This window comes from Chlorocebus sabaeus, chromosome 25, assembly GCF_047675955.1.
Source record: "Chlorocebus sabaeus isolate Y175 chromosome 25, mChlSab1.0.hap1, whole genome shotgun sequence".
In the NCBI taxonomy this organism is placed as follows: domain Eukaryota; kingdom Metazoa; phylum Chordata; class Mammalia; order Primates; family Cercopithecidae; genus Chlorocebus; species Chlorocebus sabaeus.
The window spans coordinates 36,952,082-36,961,428 of NC_132928.1; the positions used below are offsets into that span (position 1 = coordinate 36,952,082).

The window sequence follows — 9,347 nt, forward strand, 5'->3', positions numbered from 1 at the left end:
AAATTTCTGAGTACCATGCCTGGTACATAGCAAGAGGGCATTAAAGATTAACTGTTATTATTATTTGATTATGGCGAGTGTATTACTGAATAATGCTGGAGGCAGAGAGATTTAATTCCTAATCCTGGATTTTTTTAGTTAATGATGTTGAGTATGTTAACTTGTTTGAGTTCAATCTTAGTAGAAATCTAATAGAATTGTTGTGCTGAATAAGCTAGTTATTTAACTTATTAGTACATATTTTGTCATTATTAGATGTGTGATAAATGATAAGTCAAAAAAAGATGGTAATTAATGACAGAGAAGTAAAGTAGTTGCAGATAACAACTGTAAAATACTGGACTGAAAAGACACTGAAGACCATTGAAAAGGAAACAGAAGTCTGCAACTGGAATGGCTTTGAACACTTGCAATTGCAATGGTTTTGAATTGTGAATACGCAGATTATGGGTCAAGAATGATGATCAATTATCACAGATATGGCTATGGAAAATGGTGGTGAAAATAAACTGCAGCCTTACCAGCTAATGATGCTAAGATCAATATGGGACTAGGTAAGTTGCCAGAAATTTAAAGGAAAATACTGAACAGCATAAAACCCCCAGAAAAAGTAAGACACAAATTCAGAACATAAGCTGTGTAAATTCATGTTTCACTAGTGAGCTACATATGTACAGAGATGAGGCTTAATGAAAAAGCAAGCGGATATTAAAGATAAATCCACTTTTAAAAATATAGGTATACAGATTTGAGTGGGAAACTTCTTAACTGAATGCATTTCTTGGCTGTGCACAGCACAAATGGCAGAAAGCTGAATCCGGATGGATTCAGAGTATCACTATATAGAGTACAAAGCCAGTAGAGCTGTTTCAAATTAGAGAGGAATTAATAGAAGTACCAAACCAGAGAGTGAGAATCATCTCTGCTCAAATGCTTGACTGACCACAGAACTTTGCAGGAACTGGAAGACTTACAGAGATCAGGCTACTCGGGAGGCTGAGGCAGGAGAATGGCGTAAACTCAGGAGGCGGAGCTTGCAGAGAGCCGAGATCGCGCCACAGCACTCCCAGCCTGGGCGACAGAGCGAGACTCCGTCTCAAAAGAAAAAAACAAAACAAAACAAAAAACAAACAAACACACAAAATAAAAACCGCTGCTATAAGACGCCATAGGCTACCTAACATAGGATGATGCAATATTTTTAGTTTGAATCCAGGCAAGTTAACGGCATACTAGAATAACACCCCAATAATTCTTGGAAGAACAATACAGGATTATAAGTAGCTATAACATACTATATACAATGTCCAGTTTTCTACCGAAATGTCTAAGACATGCAAAACCAAAACCAAAGCAAAACAAAACCCCCAGGAAATTGTGGCCCATGCTTAGGGAAAAAAGGTAGTTGATAGAAACTGACGCTGAGTTGACCCAGGTGTTGAATTTACTAGAAAAAGACTTCTAAGCAGCGATTATACATTTTAAAATTAAAGAAAATATGGTCAAATATTTTAAAAAATTATTTCTAAACAGAGAAATGGTAACTTCATCAAAATGCAAAATTTTAGAGCTGAAAAATACAGTAACTGATACTTTTTAAATGCTAGATAATCTTAACAGAAGATTGAAAGTAAAAGAAGAAAAAAATTGGCCAGGAGCAGTGGCTCACGCCGGTAACCCCAGCACTTTGGGAGGCCGAGGTGGGCGAATCACGAAGTCAGGAGATCAAGACCATTCTGCCCAACACGGTGAAACCCTGTCTTTACTAAAAATACAAAAAAATTAGCCAGGCGTGGTGGTGGGAACCTGCAGTCCCAGCTACTCGGGAGGCTGAGGCAGGAGGATGGCATGAACCTGGGGGGCAGAGCTTGCCATGAGCAGAGATCTTGCCACTGTACTCCCGCCTGGGTGACAGAGCAAGACTCCGTCTCAAAAGAAAAAAAAAAAAAAGAAGAAAAAAATTGTGAATTTGAAAAACGATTAATAAAATGTACACAATCCGGAACAGAGAGTAAAAGGTAAAAAATGTAAACAGAACGTCATAACTTCTGGGACATTATGGAGCTGTCTAAGATACGTGTAATTGGAATTCCAGAAGAAAAGAAACGAATTAGAAAAATACTTGATTAAATAATGCCCCAAACACCACAGTTGAAGCAAACATTAATCTACAGTTTTAAGAAACTCCACAAACTTGAAGATGAATAAACAGAGAATGTTACTCCTGGACACATAATAATCAAAATGCTGAAAGAAAAATATTGAAAGCAGCCAGTCCAGAAAAAAATGGGAGATACAAATAGGGAAATTACTGATAAGATAATGATTTCTAGGTGTAGTGGCTCATGCCTGTAATCCTAGCTACTTGGGAGGCTGAGATGGGTGGATCACTTGAGGCCAGGACTTTGAGAACAGCTGGGGCAGTGTAAGATGGTCCCTCCAAAAAAATAAAGAAAGAAAGAATATTACCTGGCGTGGTGCATACCTGTAGTTCCAGCAACTCAGGAGGCTGAGGCGGGAGGATTTCTTGAGCCCAGGAGTTCTAAGCTGCAGTGAACTATGATTATGCTATTGCACTCCAACTTGGGCCCAGAGTGAGACCCTGTCTCCTAAAATAATAATAATAACAATGACCAATTTCTTGGTGTACTATGGAATCTAGAAGCCAATGGAACAATAGATTCAAAGTGCAGAAGGAAAACAAAAAGCTGCCAAACAAGAACTATTTGTTCAATGAAGCTATTCCTCAAAAGTAAAGGCAAAATAAAGACATCTACAGATAAACAAAATGGAATTTTCTACACACCAGCACCACAAGATATGCTAAAATGAAGTTCTTTAATTTGAAGTGAAATAATATGGGGATGCCAACTTATATCTATAGGAAGACATGAAGAACACTAGAAAGAGGAAGTATGTAAAAAAAATAACATTTATATATATTTCTCTTCTTAATTTTTAAAAATATATACGCCTCCTTAAGGGAAAATTATAATATTTTATTGATGGTTTTATGTTGTATGTAGATGTAATATAGGTGTCAACAGTAGTACTAAGAATGAAGGGTACATTGAACAAAATGGAAGGATGAGGATAAATTTCTATTTGTCTACACGTCCTTCACTAGTTTCCTTATGTCCAAGCCAACTGCTATTTGTGAGCCAGCTGGTGACATTTAGGGTATAAATACCAGGAGGCTAATTTTGGAGTCATTGTCTCATTTACATCAAATATTAATTAGCTAAAGTCAACTCCTTTCTTTTTGTATGCATACATATATACAAATATGTGTCTGTATGTATTTTTGGTAGACTTAAAAACGTGATTATTTCTTAAATTGTGGAGGAAATTTGTACATATATTTACAATGTTTATATATATATACACACACACATTTTCTCTATAATTTAAGAAATTATCACAGTTTCTAAAATCTACCAAAAATATGATAATGCTATTAAAGAAAATTTGAAACTATCAGCGAAAAAAAAAAAAAAAAAAAATCTGTGAAAGGCTGATTAGCCATTATCTAAATTGTAGTGATTGTAAATAAATGACTGTATATAAAAAAAAAACCACAAGTACAAATGCTGACCATAATAGTTTGTGTGTATATATGACCTAAGGTTTTAAAAAAATTTAATTGACAATAATATTATATATATTTATGAGGTACAATGTGGTGTTTCAATACCTGCATACATTGTGGAATAATCCAATCAAGCTGATTGACATATCTTCCACCTCCTGTACTTATCATTTCTTTGTAGTGAGAACATCTAAAATCTATTCTTGTAGCAATTTTGAAATATACAATACATTATTAACTATAGTCCCCATGCTGTGCAATGGATCATCGGAAGTTATTCTTCCTGTATAACTGAAACTTTGTGCTGCTGACTAACGTCTCCGCTTTCCCTGGTCAGCCCCTTCTCCCAGCCTGGTAACCATCGTTCTGTTACCGGTAGAGGGTCTTGACTGCAAATTGTCCAAGTTAATGGCGTTTTGAACAAAAAATTGGACAAAACGCACAGCAAAGGAAAGAAACAATGAAACAACGAAAGAACGATAGCAGAGATTTATTGAAAATGAAAGTACACTCCACACTGTGGGAGCCGCCCAGCAGCCGGCTCAAGGGCTCAGATACAGAATACCCGCTTGAGGTTTTCCACTGGCAATTTGGTGTTTAATCTCATGTAAATGAAGTAGTGGCCGGCCATCAGTTTCATTGGTTGTGGACAGCGACCAAAGAGGCTGATGTGAAGTTACAAAGTTACACTCCTATGCAAACATCTGATTGGTTGCAAAAAGCAACAAATCAGAGGTACTTTCAATTTCCCATCTGCCCCACAGAAAAGGTGGGGATCTACAAAGGGAGTAGCTTCTGGTTCCTTTGTTACTTAGGTATGGAAAGTTAGGGTTTTCCTTTCACTTTAGTTCTAGAAGTCAGTGCGAAACGCCTTAAGTTCCCTGCCTCCAGACTCTATTCTCCGTCTCAATTCTACTCCCTACTTTTATGAGCTGGACTCACATGTAAGTGAGATCATGCAGTATTTGTCTTTTTGTGCTTGGCTTATTTCACTTAGCATAATGACCTCTGGATTCATCCATGTTGTTGCAAATGACAGAATTTCTTTTTTTAAAAAAGCCGATTTTTGTGTGTGTGTGTGTGTGTGTGTATGTCACATTTTAAAAATGAATTCATCTGTTGATTTGCAATTCAGTTACAACCTAAAGTTATAAATGTACTGAGAAGTTTTAAAACCTAGGGGTACTAGTGCAACAAATTTAAATATGTTTTTAAACTGAAATAGAACAATATTTAAATGAATATCAATCCTTAGGGATAATCAGTACTCTTTTCTTGCTAAATGTAACGTTTTCCAATAAATATTTAATATTGCCTTATATGAGAGGATACTATGCCAGATTCTTGGGGGCAACCAATCCTATAAAGTGTGATTTTTGTTTTTAAGCTCATTAAATATATGGTGGAAAGAACATGCATTTAAAAGGGTTAAAACTGTATTTACTCAAGCATTTGTTTCAATATGTAGTTCTTAGAACACCTGCATTAAATTCACCTAGGACACTTATTAAAAATGCAAGTTTCTTGTCTCCAATCTACACCAGTTGAATCTCAGTCTCTGGAGGGATGGTTTTGGAATTGGAAAGGTTTTAAAGCAACCCAGGTGATTCCAATGTTCACCAAAGTGCTAATAGCCTTGGGTTAGAGCAGTGAGAAATGACCTCCAGCTGGGACTGTTTCATAGTCATGGTTGTACTTCACCTGGACCTTAATTGGTGGTTTGGATCTTCAGAGGTTGAGATGAGAGCCGGGGATATTACAAAAGGATGCAGGATATGAACAGCGTGCCAACTTATCTTCTTTTGGAAGAGTGAGTATTTTGGTTTGTCTCAGGTGTGGTGTTTAAAAACTACTAGAAAATTAAGTTAGTGTCATTTTGAGTGTGTCCTTGGTTTCTTTCTATAGATAAAAAAGAAAAGTACTTTTTATACCTGTTAACAATAAACCCTCAAGATAATGAAGTAATTTTAGAGCTACTTGAGCACCTTTGCTTTCGGGAGCTTCTTCCCCATGTGTATATATACCATACATTTTGGCTATCTTTGCTTTTTCTTTGTTAAGATATTTAAAAGTAAATATTAAACATCCTACTTTTTATTCCAAATACTTCACTATACGGATCTAAGAAGAAAATGCTTTCTTACATAACTTTAGTATCATTATCAAAACAACAAAATTAATACAATTGTCTCATACTGTCTAGTACCTGGCACATATTCAAATTTCCCCACTTTTCCCATATTGCTTGATACAGCTGCTTTAAACAAAAAAACAAGATGTAATTAAGCACCACTTTGCATTTGCTTTTGAAGTTGCTTTAAATCTAGAACGCTACTTTCCCTGCCCAAGTTTTAACCTAGAACAGTACTCTTTCTCCTTTCATTTTCTTTTTATCCCCTGTATGGTAACTTTTGAATTACAACTAATAGAATCAAAGAGATTTTACCTCTTCCCCCACCCCTTTCATCCATTCATTTCCTTCATCAGTTCCTTCCCCTTTTAGGGGATTATTTGTTGAACCTCTTCTGTGTGCCACACGTTACACTTAAAGCTGGACACGCAAGAGGATAACACGGTGTCTTCTCTATGACGCGCCAGGAATTATTTTGAAGAAAACATTGTTCTTTGGATGAAAGTACAAGTTCTAAGAATGTCATTAAAAAATACATGCACAGATGCACACATGTACCCATATGTTTAACAGATTGCAGCAAGTTTTAAACAGCATATAAAGTGGTTTTTGTTTATTAAAACCCCATTTCTGAGTTTATAATACACAGCCGTAACATTTCAGCTACAGTCCTGTCCCAAGTGCTGGAAAGTGTCAGGAAGTTGAGAGATGTTCTTTTGCTCCTAGAGTCTTATCGAGCTTGAGGAGAACAGCTGATTGAGGAAAGCTAGCAGAGGGAGAACTTTATTTTTGCCCTTAAATGATCTTGTTTATATGTCAAAACATTTTTACTGATGTTGAAGAGTGCTCTGGAATACCCTGCAGCCCTCATCACATTGGGAGCTGTTCCTTTCCTCATCCGTCTGGACCTTGGGGAGCTGCCTTGGGAATGAGCAATAGGAGGCCTTCCCTGGGAAGGTGCCCTCACTCATCACATAAGGGCATTTCGGTTCATGACAAACTGCAGATACAACAGTGGTCTCATAAGATGATAATGCTATATTTTTACTGTACCTTTGCTATGTTTACATATATTTAGAGATACAAATACTTTTTCTGTTACAGTTGCCTGCAGTATTCAGTGCAGTATCATGCTGTACATAATTGTAGTTTAGGATTGGTAGGCTATGCCATATAGCCTAGGTGTGTAACAGGCTAAACCATCTAGGTTTGTGTGAATATACTCTGTGACGTCACACAGAAATGGAATTGCCAAATGATACATTTCTTAGAACATATTCCCATTGTTAACCAATGTATGACTGTATTTTAATTAAAACTGAGAAAAGTATACCAGTCTCTGAGTTCCTAGAATATGGAATGTAAGGCTCATGGTATGTCAGCCCCATTTTTCTAGTTAAAATTTCAGAGAGGAAGAAACCACTTTGCAAAGAAAAAGAGAAATGAAGCTGATATTGAAGAGAAAGAGAAATGAAGCTGATGTTGAAGACAGTGATGGAGAGAGGATGATGGTATTTGAGTTGTTCTTGGTTTCACTGTTTGCTGAGGCTAACCCATGAGACACATAATTTCCTAAAGTTCTCTAAGCATAATTTCGTTTTTAAAAAAGGCAGTCTCAGCCGGGCACGGTGGCCCACACCTGTAATCCCAGCACTTTGGGAGGCCAAGGCGGGCAGATCATGAGGTCAGGGATTCGAGACCAGCCTGGCCAACATGGTGAAACCCTATGTCTATTAAAAATACAAAACTTAGCCAGGCATGGTGGCGGGGGCCTGTAATTTCAGCTACTTGGGAAGCTGAGGCAGGAGAATTGCTTAAAACTGGAAGGTGGAGGTTGCAGTGAGCCGAGATCGCACCACTGCACTCCAGCCTGGGTGAGAGAGTGAAATTCCGTCTCAAAAAAAAAAAAAAAAAAGCCAGTCCCAGTTGGGTTTCTGTCCCTTACAACCCAGGACACAAATTATCTGATATCTACCTACTTTTTTTCTAATTATTTGAATGTTAAATCTAAATTAATAAAAAAGAAGTATTAGAACAATAATAGGTAGAACTTACATAATGCTATGCTATGTCAGGCACTATTCTTTGCACCTTATATATATCTGTAAATGTTGGAGTCAACATTCAAACCCAAATAGTCTGGCTCTGCCGTGCCATTACGACTATACTCTCTGCCACTGATTGGTATGCTTTCTTTCTTCATATATTTCTGTCCATGACTGCCACACCATCTCGCAATTATTAAATGAGCAAATGAAACAGAAGTGCCTGTTTTGAAAGCAACAGCCCTGTTTCATTAGTTTATGTGCTTGTGTTCAGCACTGGGGTTGTTGTCTGCATTACTAATTCTGTTTACATCTCAACCAACAAAAGTTTGATAAAGACTTTGCACTGTGGGAGATCCAAACATAAATTAGGAACAAGAACTCACTCTGAAATCAGTGCCAAGTAGCTGTGTGTGAGTACCCTCAGAATTTTAAGGTGAGCCCATCAACTAGGAATTAGAGTTTAGTGGAAAAGCATGTTTTAAACACTTTAGAAAATTTTTAATCCAGAAATGATCAGTCCCATGCTGATATTTTCTAGATTAAGACATTTTCTTTTTTTTTTTTTTTTTTTTTTTTTTTTGAGACGGAGTCTGGCTCTGTCGCCCAGGCTGGAGTGCAGTGGCCGGATCTCAGCTCACTGCAAGCTCCGCCTCCCGGGTTTACGCCATTCTCCTGCCTCAGCCTCCGGAGTAGCTGGGACTACAGGCGCCCGCCACCTCGCCCGGCTAGTTTTTTGTATTTTTAGTAGAGACGGGGTTTCACCGTGTTCGCCAGGATGGACTCGATCTCCTGACCTCGTGATCCGCCCGTCTCGGCCTCCCAAAGTGCTGGGATTACAGGCTTGAGCCACCGCGCCCGGCAAGACATTTTCTAAATTGTTTAAAAATATTTTGGCCTCTCAAAAAACTCATTGTTTCTCTCTCTCTCCCTCTCTCCCCTGCCCTCTCTCTCCTTTTCTTTCCCTTTCCCTCCCTCTCTCCCTCCCTCCCTCCGTCCCTCCCTCCCTCTCTCCCTCTGTTTCTCTCTCTCTCTCTCACACACACACAGTTATCCCCTTCTCAAATCTTATAACTGGGAATTGTCACAATTCATGCATCACCCGAGGTCTGCTAGGATGACCCTGCCTGCCATCATCTGTTAAAATCTGCATAACTCCATCTGTACCTTGTGGGCTGCCCTTTTGTGGCCTAGTGAATTACATCATCATTATGTGATGCTCCCTATGAAAACCATTCTACAATTTTTGTAATAACCATTGATTTAAAAATATATGATGGTAAAAGATTTGTTTCAAATAACTTTGTTTCTTGAATATTAAAGTTTTCAGACTCCAGGGATATAGTTACAATAATACAATGGACGATGTAATGGTTGAGAAGTTTTCTTTGGCAGTATTCTTCTAGGTGGGGTTTATCTGTGATGGTGATGGTAGAGATTACCTGTTGCGTGAATTATTTTATAAACTGTTAAAGGGTCTGTTTTGTCTAGGAATTCATTTCTTTAAAAGTTGACAAATTATTACTGCCATCTTATACTAAAATATTACATTCATAGTATAATAAATTGTTATGTTTGGATA

At 37.6% G+C, this 9,347-nt stretch overlaps 1 pseudogene; it reads left to right on the plus strand.

Moving 5' to 3' along the window:
- Positions 1-930: 930 nt before the first annotated feature.
- On the plus strand, positions 931-8,523 carry LOC140710195 (putative uncharacterized protein encoded by LINC00596; annotated as a pseudogene).
- The last annotated feature ends 824 nt before the right edge of the window (positions 8,524-9,347 follow it).